The sequence below is a fragment of the Symphalangus syndactylus genome, chromosome 4 (assembly GCF_028878055.3).
Source record: "Symphalangus syndactylus isolate Jambi chromosome 4, NHGRI_mSymSyn1-v2.1_pri, whole genome shotgun sequence".
In the NCBI taxonomy this organism is placed as follows: Eukaryota; Metazoa; Chordata; class Mammalia; order Primates; family Hylobatidae; genus Symphalangus; species Symphalangus syndactylus.
In genome coordinates this window covers 64,433,480-64,452,132 of record NC_072426.2, presented here as the reverse complement: position 1 = coordinate 64,452,132, position 18,653 = coordinate 64,433,480, and the positions used below count along the sequence as shown (strand labels likewise).

The 18,653-nt window shown below is 42.0% G+C and overlaps 1 protein-coding gene and 1 pseudogene across 1 annotated transcript in view; both read left to right on the top strand.

Moving 5' to 3' along the window:
• MCUB (mitochondrial calcium uniporter dominant negative subunit beta) overlaps positions 1-18,653 on the top strand; it is a 129,340-nt gene that overhangs the window by 59,311 nt on the left and 51,376 nt on the right. The window lies entirely within an intron of this gene.
• Positions 2,594-3,550, top strand: LOC129480732 (ferritin light chain-like; annotated as a pseudogene).

Sequence of the window (18,653 nt, the reverse complement as noted above, 5' to 3'; positions counted from 1 at the left end):
CCAGGATGGTCTCGATCTCCTGACCTCGTGATCCGCCCGCCTCGGCCTCCCAAAGTGCTGGGATTACAGGCGTGAGCCACCGCGCCAATTTTCGTATTTTTTTTAGTAGAGACGGGGTTTCACCATGTAGGTCAGGCTGGTCTCGAACTCCTGACCTCGTGATCCACCCGTCCTGCCCTCCCAAAGTGCTGGGATTACAGGTGTGAGCCACTGTGCCCAGCCCCCTCATTCTTCTAACTTTTAAGCCACAGTAAATCTTACAGTTTGATTGAATTTTTTTGTTGTTTTTCAGTGGCTATTAATAGACTGAATTGGTTGGAAAGGAAGAATGGGATGAGGAGTAATGATTAAGATACTATTAAGAGTTTAGTTGATTCCATAACTGTTACAAATTATACAATTGAAGGCTACTCTTAGAGTTGGGTGGTACAAAGAGCTTATATAATCATCCTCCATCTTTACCTTGCATATTTGAGGGAAAAAAAAAGGATTACCCTAATTATTTCTAATATATCACACAGAAATGTTACAAGGTAGATGAATGCCGAACGACACTTTGAAATGCTTGGAAGAAAAAGGACATGAATTTAAGTCAGCAGTATTGAATTATCATACCCTGAGAGAAAGGAACATAATGTTCTACAGTGGCTGTACACAGAAGAAATAAAGCAAATTTTATCCCTTAAGCTTCTACACTGTAAGAAAATAAGGGGCAGAGTATATTAAATAGAGCATTATTATTTTGTTCTTGTTCCTGCTTAATGTCAAGTCACAAAATTATAACGTCACTATAAGTTATTACCAAGGAATAATTAAATCACAATGAAATGACTAGTGTATTTAACACCTCTGTTGTTCATCCATAGAAAACATGAAACTTAAAAAATAATGTGGGGATTTTAGGACTTTTTTTTATTATTTTATTTTTTGAGATGGAGTCTCACTCTGTCACCCAGGCTGGAGTGCAGAGGCATGATCTTGGTTCACTGCAACCTCTGCCTCCCAGGTTCAAGCAATTCTCCAGCCTCAGCCTCCCCAGTAGCTGGGATTACAGGCACCTGTGACCATGCCCAGCTAATTTTTGTATTTTTAGTAGAGATGGAGTTTCACCATGTTGGCCAAGCTGGTCTCCAACTCCTGACCTCAAGTGATCTGCCCGCCTTGGCCTCCCAAAGTGCTGGGATTACAGGCATGAGCCACTGTGCCTGGTAAGCATTTTTAATAATTATATGTATATGTTTCTCAATTATAAAAGGAAAACATGCTGCTTGTAAAAAGAACTTGAAGAATCAAGTGTTAGAAAGCAAAAGACAAAAGTCTGTTCTCTACATTGTCTCTCACTTCACACATCCTGTGGTAACCTGTAGTGTATATTTATTTTAAACAAAAAATTTTTAATAAGGAATAGAAAATCTAATGTTTCTGAAATGTGGGATAAAATATGTAAAATAACCAAATGATTTATTGGCCAAGAGATTTCAATGGATGGAAACTAGAAGTTAAAATCTACTAAGAAAGATCTCTGAAACTTTAGGATTTTGAAAAGCAATTCCGGACTGCAAAGATGTTTCATTTCTTGTAGAAATGTCAGTTTGATTTAAAATTGAGGATCCTCTGAGGCACTTTAAAAACCAATAATCTAGATTGTAATTTTGATAAAATCTGCTCCAATCACTTCAAGATTAAGTCATATATATGCCTCCATGGGTGTGCCCACAGCACCCCAAACTTAATCCATCATACATCTTATCATATGGTCCCTGATTTATGATGGCTTTGACTTTATGATGGTGTGAAGCAATGTGCATTTGGTGGAAACTGTACTTTGAATTTTGATCTGTTCCTGGGTTAGCAATGTGCGGTACAATACTCTGTCTTGATGTTGGGCAGCAGCAGCAAGCCACAGCTTCCAGCCACCCACGCATCATGCAGGTAAACAACCAATACTCCCCTGTGTACTGTGTGACTGGCATTTCTTGGACATTGTGTTTTGTGCTTTTGCATCCTGTCATGTCTACAGTATACTCATCTATGCCTCCTGCTTCTGGTGAGAAGAGGAACGCAATTACTCTTGAGATGAAACTCAAGATAATTGCCCTGCATGAAGATGGCAAGCGATTAATGTCCATTGCACAAGAGTTGGGACTTTCACAATCCATGATCCTCAACCATCTTAAAGGATAAGAAGTGAATCAGTGAGGCAGTGAAATCATCAGCATTAGTTAAATCCACTATCATCACGAAGAAAAAAGCTTGGCTGATTGATAATATTGAAAAATTACTTGTCATGTGGATGTAAGACCAGATATCGAAGGGTGTACTACTTACTGATGATGCCAGCTAGGGCAAGAAGTGTTTTTGATTACACTAAAAGAGTGAATGAATGTGTCGATAATCCTATTATACACAAGTGTTTATGGCAAGTCATGGGTGATTCTAGTGCTTCAAAAGGCATCATAATTTTCTTAATGTGAAGGTCAGCAGAGAGTCAGCAAGTGCTGATACTGAATGTGTCAAAGCTTTTAGGAAGAGCTGTATACGATAATTGTGGATAATAAATATTTCCCAGGACAAATATGTTATGTAAATAGGGTTGCTCTGGAAGCATATGCCAAAGCATACATATATTTATCAAGAACTTAAGGCAGTTCGGCGGTCCGCGGGTCTGTCTCTTGCTTCAACAGTGTTTGGACGGAACAGATCCGGGGACTCTCTTCCAGCCTCCAACCACCCTCTGATTTCCTCTCCACTTGCAACCTCCGGGACCATCTTCTCGGCCATCTCCTGCTTCTGGGACCTGCCAGCACCGTTTTTGTCGTTAGCTCCTTCTTGCCAACCAACCATGAGCTCCCAGATTCATCAGAATTATTCCACCGATGTGGAGGCAGCCGTCAACAGCCTGGTCAATTTGTACCTGCAGGCCTCCTACACCTACCTCTCTCTGGGCTTCTATTTCGACCGCGATGATGTGGCTCTGGAAGGCGTGAGCCACTTCTTCCACGAATTGGCTGAGGAGAAGCGCGAGGGCTACGAGCATCTCCTGAAGATGCAAAACCAGCGTGGAGGCCGCGCTCTCTTCCAGGACATCAAGAAGCCAGCTGAAGATGAGTGGGGTAAAACCCCAGACGCCATGAAAGCTGCCATGGCCCTGGAGAAAAAGCTGAACTAGGCCCTTTGGGATCTTCATGCCCTGGGTTCTGCCCACACAGACCCCCATCTCTGTGACTTCCTGGAGACTCACTTCCTAGATGAGGAAGTGAAGCTCATCAAGAAGATGGGTGACCACCTAACCAACCTCCACAGGCTGGGTGGCCCGGAGGCTGGGCTGGGCAAGTATCTCTTCAAAAGGCTTACTCTCAAGCATGACTAAGAGCCTTCTGAGCCCAGCGACTTCTGAAGGGCCCCTTGCAAAGTAATAGGGCTTCTGCCTAAGCCTCTCCCTCCAGCCAATAGGCAGCTTTCTTAACTACCCTAACAAGCTTTGGACCAAATGGAAATAAAGCTTTTTGATGCAAAAAAAAAAAAAAAAAAAAAAACTTAAGGCATTCAGAGGGTGTATTACTGCTTTTGTGTGGAAATGTTGCAGGGTTCAAATTAAAGCTTTTCGTAATTTACAACTCAGAGAACCCAAGAACACTCAAGAATGTGAGCAAGCGTTCGCTTCTCATTTATTATCACTATAACAAGAAACCCTGGAGGACCTCAGCATTGTTCGAAGTCTGGCTTTTGAACTGTTTTTTATTCCACAGGCAAGAGAATATTGTAAGCAAAAAACCACTTCATTCAAGATTTTTTATTTTTAGAGAGACAGTCTTGCTCTGTCACCCAGGCTGGAGTGCAATGGCGTGATCATAGCTCACTGTAACCTTGAATTCCTGGACTCAAATGATCCTCCTGGCACAGCCTCCCAAGTAGCTAGGATCACAGGTGCACACCAGCACACTCGACTGATTTTTTAAAAATTTTTTGTAGAGTCAAGGTCTTACTTGGCCGGGCGCGGTGGCTCACGCTTGTAATCCCAGCACTTTGGGAGGCCGAGGCGGGCGGATCACGAGGTCAGGAGATCGAGACCACGGTGAAAACCCCGTCTCTACTAAAAATACAAAAAAATTAGCCGGGCGTAGTGGCGGGGGCCTGTAGTCCCAGCTACTCGGAGAGGCTGAGGCAGGAGAATGGCGTGAACCCGGGAGGCGGAGCTTGCAGTGAGCCGAGATTGCGCCACTGCACTCCAGCCAGGGCGACAGAGCGAGACTCCGTCTCAAAAAAAAAAAAAAAAAAAAAAAAAAAAAAAAAAAAAGGTCTTACTGTGTTGCCCAGGCTGATCTCAAACTCAAACTCCTGGGCAAACTGTGTTGCCCAGGCTGGTCTCAAACTCCTGGATTCAAGCAATCCTCCCACCTCAGCCTCCCAGAGCACTAGGATTACAAGCATGAGCCACTGTACCTGGCCACATTCAAGATTCTTCTGATCTTAGACAGTGCTCCAGGGCACCCACAGCATATAGGTGACATGCATCCTTGTGGAAAGTTATGAGTTTGCTGAAAACACAACCACACTCAACTGGTTGACCAAGCCATAATAGCTGCATTCAAAGCACACTATGTCAGGCATTTGCTCCAGCTGTTGAAGTGAATGAATCTGGCTGAACGCTCCTAGAGTTTTGGAAAAGTTTTAACATTCTAAATGCTATCCAGAATATCACTGGAGCATGGAAGAAGTCACACAGCAATGCATGAATGGCATTTGGAAAAATGTTTTGAAGACATGTGAACACATTCAAAGGTCTTAGCAAGATTCTGCTGTTGATGAAACAGTAACAATACTAGTGCTTGGAGAATAGCTAGAATTGGACATTGATGAAGAGGATATTTATTAACTTCTTGGCATTGAATCTGAAGAGCTTTCCAATGAGGAGATAATCAAACTGAAGGAAGAAAGAAGTTGAGAAAGAGGAAGAAGTTATACCTGAGGCACCAAGAAAGTTAACGGCAAAGAAACTGGCAGAGCCGGGCGCGGTAGCTCACGCCTGTAATCCCAGCACTTTGGGAGGCCGAGGCGGGCGGATCACGAGGTCAGGAGATCGAGACCATCCTGGCTAACACGGTGAAACCCCGTCTCTACTAAAAATACAAAAAATTAGCCGGGCGAGGTGGCGGGTGCCTGTAGTCCCAGCTACTTGGGAGGCTGAGGCAGGAGAATGGCGTGAACCCCCAGGAGGGGGAGCCTGCAGTGAGCCGAGATTGCACCACTGCACTCCAGCCTAGGCGACAGAGCGAGAATCCGTCTCAAAAAAAAAAATAAATAAAATTAAAATTAAAAAAATAAAATAAAAAAGAAACTGTCAGAGATATTTGCCACTATCAGCAGTGTCATTCAGAAGTTAGAAGAAAGGGATGTCATTATTCACAGGAGCTGACAAGCAGTACAGGATGCTCTTGCTTGCTATAGAGAAGTATATAATGAAAAGGAGAACAAACTGTATAGTCCAAACCTGATGTCGGCCAGGCCGGTGGCCTGTAATCCCAGCACTTTGGGAGGCCAAGGTGGGTGGATCATTTGAGGTCAGGAGTTCAAGACCAGCCTGGCCAACATGGTGAACCCCCACCTCTGCTAAAAATACAAAAATTAACCAGGTGTGGTGGAGCATGCCTGTTGTCCCAGTTACTCAAGAGGCTGAGGCAGGAGAATCACTTGAACCCGGGAAGTGGAGGTTGCAGTGAGCCGAGATTGCACCACTGCACTCCAGCCTGGGTGAAAGAGCAAGACTGTCTCAAAAAAAAAAAAAAAAAAAATTACATTTTAAAAATTAAAAAAAATAACTTGATGTCTTCCTGAAGAACACTATGCCTGCTAAACCATTAACAAGTATCGACACCCCAGTGCCTTCTCCGAACTACTCTAAGGCCTCGTCAGAAGAGAAATTGATGACCCTGTTGCAGTAGCATCCCCATCATCCAGCAATTAATTTTAGTTCAATGCTTCAAACATTATTCAGGCCCAGTATGCATTCACCTGTGTATGTTACTTAATTGTGAGTATCCATACAGCTATCCTGTTTTTCACCTTCAGTACAGTCTTCAATAAATTACATGAGATATATTCAACACTTTATTATAAAATGGGCTTTGTGTTAGAAGATGTTACCCCTGTAGGCTAGTGTAAGCATGCTGAGCACAGTTGAGGTAGGCTAGGCTAAGCTATGAAGTTTATTTTTTTGTATTTATTTATTTATTTATTTTTTGAGACAGAGTCTCGCTCTGTAGCCCAGGCCGGAGTGCAGTGGCATAATCTCAGCTCACTGCAGGCTCCACCTCCTGGGTTCACGCCATTCTCCTGCCTCAGCCTCCCAGGTATCTGGGACTACAGGCGCCCGCCACCACGCTTATTTTTTGTATTTTTAGTAGAGACGGGGTTTCACTGTTTTAGCCAGGATGGTCTCAATCTCCTGACCTCGTGATCCGCCCGCCTCGGCCTCCCAGAGTGCTGGGATTACAGGAATGAGCCACCGCACCCAGCCTATGAAGTTTATTTTAATAGGTTAGGTGCATTTTCAGCTTATGATATTTTCAACTTACAATGAGTTCTTGGAATGAACTCATCATAAGCTAAAGAGCATCCATATTACAATTACAATCACTCTTTGATCTCATGGAGTAGGGACTGTATCTTGTTTACTAGTAGATTTCCAGAGTCTAGTGCATTATATAGCAAATATAATAAGCGGTCAATAAATGGTTTTGGGAGAAAGAGAGGATGCAGGGTGAGGTATAGTATCTCATCGTTCTGAGGAATGCAGTTTCCATTGGGTATACAGTAGTCAGAAAATTATTTCTTTAGGTTGTCTTAAATTATCTGCAAAGAAAAATTTTTGTTTAGGTTGTTCTCTTTCCCTTAATGATTTTTCCTGAATGCATTGGTCCTCAGTGTTAAAGCTCAGACAGGATTCAGTTTTAGCCTTTTTCTATCATTGTTTTAGTTACAAATGAGTGTCCTAGATTAGGGTTTCTGTTGGCCAGTGTCCTACATTCTGAGGTAACTCCTCAAGTGAAATTTAGGTTCTAAGACTGTGACAAAACTGACTTGTTAGCACTGTTTACACTAAGCACTTGATTCTCTCCTACATAATTTCCTTCTGGAGTAATTTTACAGTTCTCACCAATCCCAAATTCCTTCCTGAAATTCTTAGAGGAGATATGTGGAAGATTTTTCTGGCAGAGAAAATTTACAAGAAAAAAAGTTCTCATCACAAATTTTCTTTTCCAGTGATTATAAATAAGCTGCTTTAAAGAAGAGTGTAAAAGGCTTTATAGAAGAGATTTAGTAGATTTAATATTCAAAAATTTAATATTCAGAAATCATGGCTCTAGTACAAAGGTGCTATCATCTCTATCGCTACATAGATAAGTAGTTATAATTCTCAATACACAGACTCATGAAAAGTCCATTGAGAATCAGGATTTTTTTTTTTTTTTTAATTAAAAAGAAATCCTGGGCCAGGCGCAGTGGCTCATGCCTGTAATCCCAGCACTTTGGGAGGCCGAGGCAGGCAGATCACCTTAGGTCAGAAGTTTGAGACAGGCCTGGCCAACATGGCAAAACCCTGTCTCTACTTAAAACACAAAAATTAGCCGGGCATGGTGGCACGCGCCTATAATCCCACCTATTCGGGAGGCTGAGGCAGGAGAATCTGTTGAATCCAGGAGGCGGAGGTTGCAGTGAGCTGAGATCATGCCATTGCACTCCAGCCTGAGTGACAGAGTGAGACTCTGACTCAAAAAAAAAAAGCCTGGATAGCATTCGTACTTGGAAGACTGTAGTGAACAACTTGAGGAGCATTAGCTGCATTTTGTCACATTATAATTAAAACAGGCTGATTTTCTTTCTTTTAGGACAAAACAAATTTTATTTGGTGATATTTGTTCAACATTAAGGGGTAAATAGAGCAAAGAAGAACAAAACATAGGCATTAATATGTTAAAATTGCTAATGTCATATGTTGAATTAATGGATGAATTATGAACATTTGCTAGGGATATTTAGTTTTCAGTTCTAGTCTTCTATTATTTACCACTATTTCTAAATTTAGTTTTTTGATATTTTCAGAAATTTCTTCAATATACTTCGTTTATGCCCAAATAAATCCTAATTCTTCACTTTTTTTTGTGACTGACAGAAGATGAGCAGTGTTTGCTGGCATATATCTGGAAGCATTTTGGAAGGAATGACAAAAGGAGTAGTTTAGTTTTTTGTTGTTGAAGAAGAATTAAATTAATCTCAATAATTACTTGAGGATAAGGTGGTATGATACATGATTTCAGGGAATTGAAAGAGTCTAGGTTTTGCCTCCTCAAATGGAATCTGTCAAGCATTTTAGGAAATGAACAGCTTTTTGCTGTGCTCCCATAGCAGTTTTTCATAACTCTATTACAGCAACTGTCACATTATCTTGTAGTTGTTTATACAGTCATTCCTCCATTCAGCAGATATTTTCATGAGTTCCTGCCATGTGTCAGGCGTGGCCCTTGGTGCAGCAGATAAAGTTGAGAACACAGAGGCAAGATCCTTACTCTCTAGACTGGGCAGGGTGGCTCACACCTGTAATCCCAGCACTTTGGGAGACCAAGGTAGGTGGATCACCTGAGGTCAGGAGTTCGAGACCAGCCTGGCCAACATGGTGAAACCCTGTCTCTACTAAAAATACAAAAATTAGCCAGGTGTGGTGGTGCACACCTGTAATCCCAGTTACTCGGGAAACTGAGGCAGGAGAATCAATTGAACCCGGGAGGCGGAGGTTGCAGTGAGCTGAGATCAGGCCACTGCACTCCAGTCTGGGTGACAGAGTAAGACTCTGTCTCAGAAGAAAAAAAAAAAAAGGATCCTTGCTCTCTCGAAGTTTTAGTAGGGAGAAGCCAATAAAAAAGGGAACATATAACATATAAATAAGTCATTTGTTTTCAGATTGAAATAAGAATTAGGAAGATGTTAGAACAGGAGGGGTATAGGACAAAGAGTCCTGGGGCAGGAGCAACATTGGGTAGGATGGTCGGGAGAGGCCCTCTTGAGGAGGCAACATCTGAGTGAGTTCTGAATGATAAGGAGTCTGTGGTACAGAGATTTGATAGAAGGGCATCCCAGACAGAAGAAATGGCCAAGTGCAAAGTCCACAAGTAGCAATGAAATTGTATTTAAGAATGTATGTAAGGAATACATTAGAAGGCCAGTGCGCCTGGAGAGGAAAGAGCGAAGGAAAGAGAAGATGAAATAAAGGAGGTAGGCAGAGGCCAGACAAGGCAGAGATTTAATTCTAAGTGATAATGGTGGGATATTGAGTTCTTAACAAGGGAGTAACAATCTGATTTATGCTTTTAGAAGATCACATTAGCTGTTACATGGGGAATGATTGCAGAGGGCAAGAGTAGAAGCCAGGAAAACAGTTAGGAGGCAAAGTAGTCAGGGAGAGATGGTGATGGCTTGGATAAGGGTGGAAACAGTGGAAATAAGAACAAGTTTGATTTGGAGTTTATTTTGAAAGCAGACTTGATAGCACCAGCTGAGGGATTGTATGTTTGAAAGAGAAAGCCTGGTTTTTGGCTTGAGCAGCTGGGTGTATGGTGATACCACTTACTGAACTAGGGAAAAGTAGGTTAAGGGCTGAGTATAGAGAGAAAATAATTTCTACCCTTCTGCGAAATTGAGATTTTCTTGAGAGAGGGCAAAGTGAGGTTCCAAAAGGTTAAGGACGTGGGCGCAGGCCCTGCAGATAGAGCCAGGACTTCGATACAGGCAGTCTGCCTATGAAGCCTGCACCTTGCTTGTTTGTCTTTATGGTTAGAATTATAGACTGGAGTCTAGGAGGAAGGGCATTCAAGGCAAAGGAAACCACGGCCAAAGGTGTAGAAGCCACCAAAGAGTGAAACGTTTGGAGCAGCAGTTTAGGACTTGGTGCTAAAGAATTATTTGTGGGACCTGTTAGGTAGGGTCTTAGAGAAATTTAGATTATATTTTCTTCATCTCACTAAATTAAAATTGAGTCAGTCCTCCTTAGACCTTTTCTTTTATTTTTTTCTTATTTTTTATTTTTATTTTCTTGAGATGGAGTCTTGCTCTATCACCCAGGCTGGAGTGCAGTGCAGCAATCTTGGCTCACTGCAACCTCTGCCTTCTGGGTTCAAGCAATTCTCCTCCCTCAGCCTTAAGAGCTTAAGTTAGAGCTTTTGTCCAGCCTAGACTGTTTACTAGAAATTTGATTTGAGGAACCTGAAAATATAGGAATAAAAACCAGTGTTTTTTCTATTGTCTTAACAACAATCAACACAGAAGACTTCTGTGACCTCTAGTCACCAGGAATTGCATGGAGATTTCTAGCCACCAGCCATCAATCAGTTAAGTCTGCAATGGATACCAGCTGGGTATCCTCTAATTCAATTTGATTCCGACACTGTATACCTGGAGATAGCTTCCCATGCTAATCTAAAGACACTAGTTTTACCTATGCTGCTGACTGACTATAAATCAGGGTCCCCACTGTCCTCTCCTCAGGTTCTATCAATTTATTAGAGTGGCTCACAGAAAACTCAAGGAAACACATCTACTGGTTTATTATATAGGATATTACAAAGGATACAGATGGAGAGATGCATAGGGCAAAACATGTGGGAAGGGTGTGGCACTTCTGTCCACCCTCTGGGGATGCCACCCCCCTGGAGCATCTGTGTGTTCAATGTGTTCAACTACCTGGAAGCTCTCCAAACACAGTCCTTTTGGATTTTTAGGGAAGCTTTATTATGTAGGAATGATTCATTAAATGTTTGGCCATTGGTGATCAACTTAACCTTCAGCTTCTCTCCCACTTCCTGGAGATTGGGCAGTGGAGCTGAAAGTCCCAACCCTCTAATCCTGCCTTGGTCCTTCTAGTGAGTAGCTCCAGTCCTGAAGCTACCTAGGAGCTGGCAGCTATCAGTCAACACATTAGCATATAAAAGACACTTATCACTTTGAAGATTCCAAGGATTTTAAGAGCTCCTGCCAGGAAACAGGGATGTAGACCAAATATATATTTCACAGTATCACAGGAAACATAGCTACTTTTTTTCTTTTTATCAGATTAAAAAAGAATTCTTGTTGGGTGCGGTGGCTTGTGCCTATAATCCCAGCTACTTGGGAGGCTGAAGTGGGAGCATCACTTGAGGCAGGAATTCAAGACCAGCATGGTCAACATAGCAATACCTCGTCTCTGAAAAAATAAAAAACAAAAAACAGCCAGATTTCGTGGTGCAAGCCTGTAGTCCCAGCTACTCAGGAGGCTGAGGTGAGAATATCACTTGAGCCCAGGAGTTGGAGGCTGTAGTGAGCTATGATCATACCTCTACATTCTAGCCTGGGTGACAAAGTGAGACCCCATCTCTAAAAAATATTTTTTCTTCATTATCTAAATTTTTTTTTCTTGGGAGTTTTCTTTTCAGTCAGATAATATAAGTCAGATGATACATAAATGATTTCGGCTGTAAAATTCTGTTTTTTGTTTGTTTGTTTGTTTGTTTTTTTTTTTGAGATGGAGTTTTTGTTCTTATTGCCCAGGCTGGAGTGCAATGGCATGATCTTGGTTCACCGCAACCTCTGTCTCCTGGGTTCAAGCAATTCTCCTGCCTCAGCCTCCCGAGTAGCTGGGATTACAGGCATGCACCACCACGCCCAGCTAATTTTGTATTTTATTAGAGACGGAGTTTCTCCATGTTGGTCAGGCTGGTCTTGAACTCCTGACATCAGGTGATCCACCCGCCTCAGCCTCCGAAAGTGCTGGGATTACAGGCGTGAGCCACCGCGCCTGGCCTGCAAATTTTTTTTTTATTCTTGCATTAAATGTACTGCCATTCCTGGACTTCCTGTTATACAAGCTGACTCATTATTTGAAGAGTCCCTGAGCTTCACCATTTCGCAGACCTGACAACATACAGAATTCGTTTTGATTCTTTATACGATAGTTTATTCTCTTTTTCACCTTTTCTGCCTAGATACTCAATTTCTGGACAGAAGTCAGTGGCAACTCAGATGGGATCAAGCTAGTATAATTTGCCATAGAGGATAATCTTTCAGAGGAAGCAAGTTATTATATAAATAATTTCTGCTCAATTGGAAACTGAGTACGCACCCAATCTGTACAGTTCTGTTTGTTGTGATGTTTAACACCACACTACACACAGGCACTTGATTTGTGACTTCTGATGTCAACACATTTCTAGTTGATGAGCTTTACTCATCTCTCATGCTTTGTGACTCTAGGAATCTGTTTTTCTTTTCAACTATCACACCTCTTTTTTTTTTTTTTTATCCCCCAACATCAGATAACTAGATAGGAATGTGAAACTCCTTCACATAGCTCTTTTTTATTCAGAAAATAAATAATAGAGTGAAATCGAGTGCCTGTGGCATGTGTACTAAATATAGTGGTAAATATTAAATATCATATGCTTTGGACACAATACATATTTGCAGGATTTTCCTTTAAAAAGTGCAGTGCAAAGTGCAGTAAGGAAAAAGGAAGTATAGTTTCAGTTATTTATTATTGGTCAGTTCCAAATCTATGGTTCTTTGCCCTGCTTTATGATATTGGAGTTGGACTCTGTCAACATTTCTCCTTTGCCAGCTGTGCAGCTTTAGGCTCTGTCAGCGCAGGACCTGGGGAGACAATGCATGGTGGCAACAGTAGATCGGTACTGTCCTTCCAGTTCTGGTTCACCTTCCTTTATTCAGCCCAGGGGTCGTCACAGATCAACTTAAGCAGCACTGTCAGACCTTTCTCTCCCCACCTGCAGACTGTTTCTCAGGTAGCTCCAGCCCAGTCTTCAGGCTGGTTTCCTCCCATCAAGAGGGCTGGTCAAGAGAATAGCTTGGTCCTGTTTACACCACTGACAAACAGCAGGCCCCTTTCACAGCCCAGCTCTGGCTCGTTGGCGCTGGTGCTTGTGTATTTCTCATGTAGCCAATAACCACACCCTCTTTGAAGAGGTCCGAATCTCAGCCTAGATAAATGTTATTAAAGAGCACTAAGATCCTAAGAACAAAATTGAAATAATACATCCCTCCATTATTGAAATTTATTTACAGCAGAGGTCAGTGTACTTTCTCTGTGAAGGGCCAGATAGTAAATACTTTAGGTTTTCTGACCACATATGTATCTGTTTCATATTCTTCTTTTTTTTAAACAATGTTTTGAAAAGATTAAAAAAAATCTTAGCTCATGGGCCATGGTTTGCTGAACCCTGGTTCAGAGTATGCATAAAGTAAAATCTTACTTCTTTCAACTAGAGAAATCTAATCTAAAATAGTGAGAAGTCTGAATTTTAGACTTATCATTTATTGTTGCATAACAAATCTCTCTAAAATTTAGTGGTTTAAGACAGCAGTAATAATTTATTAGCTCTCATAGTTTATGTGGGGCAGGAATTTGGGAGCAGATTACCTAGGCGGTACCAGCTCAATGTCTCGAATGAGGTTGTTGGTGCTGGTTAAAATGGTGATGACTTTTTAGTTTTTAAATTTTTTATCCCTTTTATATCTTCTGTCATTGCTTTTTTTTTTTTTTTTTTTTTGAGGTGGAGTCTCACTCTGTCGCCCAGGCTGGAGTGCAATGGCACGATCTTGATTCACTGCAACCTCCACCTCCCGGTTCAAGTGATTCTCTTGCCTCAGCCTCCCGAGTAGCTGGGACTACAGATGCACACCACCATGCCTGGCTTATTTTTGTATTTTTAGTAGAGACAGGGTTTTGCCATGTTGGCCAGGCTGATCTCGAACTCCTGACCTCCAGTGATCCTCCTGCCTCAGCCTCCCAAAGTGCTGGGATTACAGGCATGAGCCACTGCGCCTGCCCTGTCATTGCCAATTTTTATATCAGCACTATCTTGATAGGTGTCAGGGTGGAATGGCCAAGTGAATGTCAAGCCCTGAGGCTGATATGCCAAAATAATGATTATGAAACTACAATATAGGTAAAAAGGTGTGAGGTTAGAAAGTAGAGATGTAAGGTGGTGACATATGATAGAAATACAAACATTGTATTATAGGAAGGGACCCAAAATGAAATATGTGACTATAAATTTATAACATTAGAAGCGACAGAAGTGAAGAAATACCTATTGAAAAAATAAAATTTAAACCATTCCAGTTTTTAGATGAAGTCTTTTGTTTTGCGTGTATTTGGATAGAATGTAGTATTTTATAATGAATTTTTTTTTTTCTTTTTTTGAGACAAATTCTCGCTCTGTCGCCCAGGCTGGAGTGCAGTGGCGCGATCTCGGCTCACTGTAAGCTCCACCTCCTGGGTTCACGCCGTTGTCCTGCCTCAACCTCCCGAGTAGCTGGGACTACAGGCACGTACCACCACGCCTAGCTAATTTTTTTGTATTTTTAGTAGAGACGGGGTTTCACAGTGTTAGCCAGGATGGTCTCGATCTCCTGACCTCATGATCTGCATGCCTTGGCCTCCCAAAGTGCTGGGATTACAGGCATGAGCCACTGCACTCAGCCTTTAATTAATTTTTGAATGAAACTATAAGTACATCACTAAATATGCCTGAAGTAGAATAAATGTAAAGCATTTTATGTGTTGATTTGCACGGCTTGAATAGCGTTGCCAACTGTGCTACCCCATGTGGCTCTCAGCCTTCTATCATCTCAGACACCCAGGCATCAAAGCAAGGAAGACAACTTTGTTAGCACCATCTGGCTAGACCGCCATGTAGATTCTCTTCCTTTGAGACCATGCTTGACAATAATTGGCTTAGATTAGGAAAAAAATTGGTATATGTTCTTATCTAATAGACACCACCCCCACCACCACCATCCCGCCCATGTACAGCTTTTCTTTCTAAATTATTTCTTTCTCTGGGGCTCTATTACACTTTATTTATTCTTTTTATTATCACACTGTACTTTCATTGTATTATTTCTGTCCTAACTCTATTACTATAAAGAAATCTCACCAAGGAGAATTTAAATCTCATTTCAGAGGTCCAGTCCAGATTTAGCTGAGAATCTTGAAGAATAACATTCATATAGAAAATGTATAGTCCATAAGTTTAATGAGTGATCATGCCATGCAGTTAGAATCCAGACACAAAACAGAACTCTGTCAGCACCTTAGAAGTGTCTCCATGCAGGCCAGGCACAGTGGCTCACGCCTGTAATCCCAGCACTTGAGGAGGCCGAGGTGGGTGGATCATCTGAGGTTGGGAGTTCGAGACCAGCCTGACAAACGTGGAGAAACCCCATCTCTACTAAAAATACAAAATTAGCTGGGCGTGGTGGCGCATGCCTGTAATCCCAGCTACTCAGGAAGGCTGAGGCAGGAGAATCACTTGAACCTGGGAGGCAGAGGTTGCGATGAGCTGAGATCGTGCCACTGCACTCCATCCAGCCTGGGCAACAAGAGCAAAACTCTGTCTCAAAAAAAAAAAAAAAGTGTCTCCATGCTCCGTTTTAGTCACTACCCAAGCCCTGCAGTATTACCACCATTGTTACTTCCAACACTGTAGATTACTGTTGCCTCTTTTTCAAATTTATATGAATGGAATCTTGTAACATATACTCTTTTGTGTCTGTCTTTTTTGCTTAACTCTATGTTTGTGAGATTCAACCATGTTGTTGCATTGTTACTGTATTCCATCTGATGAAGATGCCATTATTTATTCATTGTGTGGTAGAAGTTATTAAATTACTTTAGGCAGATAGAAAGGAAAAGGGGTCCTTAGGACATTTTCATTTTTAAAGCAGCTCTTTTTAAATTATTATTATTATACTGGGATACATGTGCAGAACATGCAGGTTTGTTACATAGGTATACACATGCCATGGTGGTTTGCTGCACCCATCAACCCGTCATCTACGTTAGGTATTTCTCCTAATGCTCTCTCCCCTAGCCCCCAACCCCCTGATAGGCCCCAGTGTGTGATGTTCCCCTCCCTGTGTCCATGTGCTCTCATTGTTCAACTCCTACTTATGAGTTAGAACATGTAGTGTTTGGTTTTCTGTTCCTGTGTTAGTTTGCTGAGAATGATGGCTTCCAGCTTCATCCATGTCCCTGCAAAGGACATGAACTCATCCTTTTTTTATTGCTGTATAGTATTTCATGGTATATATGAGCCACATTTTCCTTATCCAGTCTGTCATTGATGGACATGTGGGTTGGTTCCAAGTCTTTGCTATTGTGAACAATTCTGCAATAAACATACATGTGCATGTGTCTTTATAGTTGAATGATTTATAATCCTTTGGGTATATACCCAACACTTAGAGCCAGGCCAGCAACCTTTAATATGCAAATGCCAGCCATTAGAAACTGGGTCCACCCGAACATGGCAGGTCCTGCGGCCTTCTTGCCCTTGCCCCACATGTTCTGGCAACATGGCCGCCCCCACATATCCACATGTGTAAAACATCATGGTGCCCTTCACTTGCATATTAAAAGGCTAGGGTGGGAGGGCCAACTTTTTTGCAGGCTATGTAAATGACATGCCTGGTCAAACCAATCCCCTGTGCCCTATGCAAATCAGACACCGCCTCCTTCAGCCTCTATATATACCTGGCTAGTTTCTGCCCCACTTGGGGTCTCCTCTTTCGGCTTTGGAGCCTCCCTCCCACTGTCTCTGTACAAGGGAGCATCTTCCTTCTTCTCCCTTCCTTCTTGCCTATTAAACTCTCTGCTCCTTAAAACCACTCCACGTGTGTCTGTGTCTTCTCATCTAATTCAAGGTAAAACAAAAGCCCTGGTGTTTCTCCACTCATCCAAGCCATATCGTTTGTACTGATGATGAAGATTTGTGTGGTTTCCAGTTTTTGCTTATTATGTAAAATGCGGCTCTAAACTTTATGTTTGCCTTTTAAGAACATATGCAATTAATTATTTTGGTTTACACTTAGGAGTAGAATTTCTGGGTCATTAGGTATATGTGTATTTAGAGACACTGCCAGTTTTCCAAAGTGTGGTTGACACTCCCAACAGTAGTGTACAAAAGTTTCATTTTGAACATAGACTTAGTCTCAATCTAATTCCGGGACTGAGAATCTAACTGACCCAGCTTAGAGCAGGTGTCTGGTCAGTTACAATGAGGGGATTAAGGGTCACATAGTACAGACATGGTTTTGGGAGGCCCATCACTGCTATACTCTAGGTGGAAGTAGAGGCAATTTCTAAAACATAGGAGATTGTATTAACTGGGTAGATACCCTAAAAGGTTTTAGTCACATATATACAAATTAGATGCACAAGGAGAGGTTCTGGACTGGAGATACAGCTTCAAGCCATCAGCAAAGTAATGTAGTTGAAGCAACATGACTAGATGAGATTGCCCAAGGATACTGCTTAGAGTGAGATAAGAGAGGGTAGCCTCTGTTAGAACTCTGGAAAACACCAACATTTAAAGGATGACAAGAAGAGGAATCTCTAAAGTAAACTGAGAAAATATAATCGGAAATCCAAGGGAATGTGATGTCATGAAAATTAAGAAAGAGAATGTTTGGCCGGGCACAGTGGCTCACACCCGTAATCCCAGCACTTTAGGAGGCCGAGGCAGGCAGATCACCTGAGGTCAGGAGTTCGAGACCAACCTGGCCAACGTGGCAAAACTCCGTCTTTACTAAAAATACAAAAATTAGCCTGATATGGTGGTGCCCACCTGTAATCCCAGCTACTTGGGAGGCTGAGGCAGGAGAATCGCTTGAACCTGGGAGGCGGAGGTTGCAGTGAGCCAAGATCGTGCCACTGCACTCCAGCCTGGGAGATGGAGTGAGACTCTATCTCAAAAGACAACAACAAAAATGTTTCAAGGAAGAGAGAGTGATCAAAAGTGGCGATTGCTTCTGCAAGGTCAGCAATGAAAAGCTTTCATTTGATCTAGAGACCAGTAGTCCAGTGGCCTTCTGAGAGTAATTTTAGTGAAAAGATGGGGCAGAAGCCAGATTGCAATGGGTAAGGAATGTGTGAAGGATGAGGAAATAGAGATAATAAATGTCACCAACTTGTTCAAGTCATTTAGCTATGGAAGGAAAAGGAAGCAGGCATAGAGAAAGGGCAGTCAGAAGGCAGGAGAAGCTTGAGCAGGCTTACCTGCTGATGAGGAAGATGCAGTTGAGAAGGATACTCAGTAAAGTAAGGCCACTCGGAAGGAGATATGATCCCAAGATGTGGGGAAATGTGTCAGCCTTATGGGGACACAGAAAGACTTCTAGTGTAACCATAAGGGAGCGGGGAAAGATGGCTGGTTTTGTGGCTGAAGTTTGAAAGAGGCTAGTCACTCAGTACATACTAGGTGTTCAGTAAAATTAGCTGAATTAATTGAGGACTAAATGACTTTATATAGGTATCTACCCAGAGGAAAAGAAGTCATTATACAAAAAAGATACTTGCACACCCGTGTTTATTGCAGCACAATTTGCAATTGCAAAAATATGGAACCAGCCCAAATGCCCATCAATCAACAAGTGAATAAAGAAAATGTAGTGTACACACACACACACACACACACACAATGGAATATTACTCAGCCATAAAAAGGAATGAAGTATTGGCATTTGCAACAACCTGGATGGAATTGTAGACTAATACTCTTAAGTGAAGTAACTCAGGAATGAAAAACCAAACATTGTATGTTCTCATT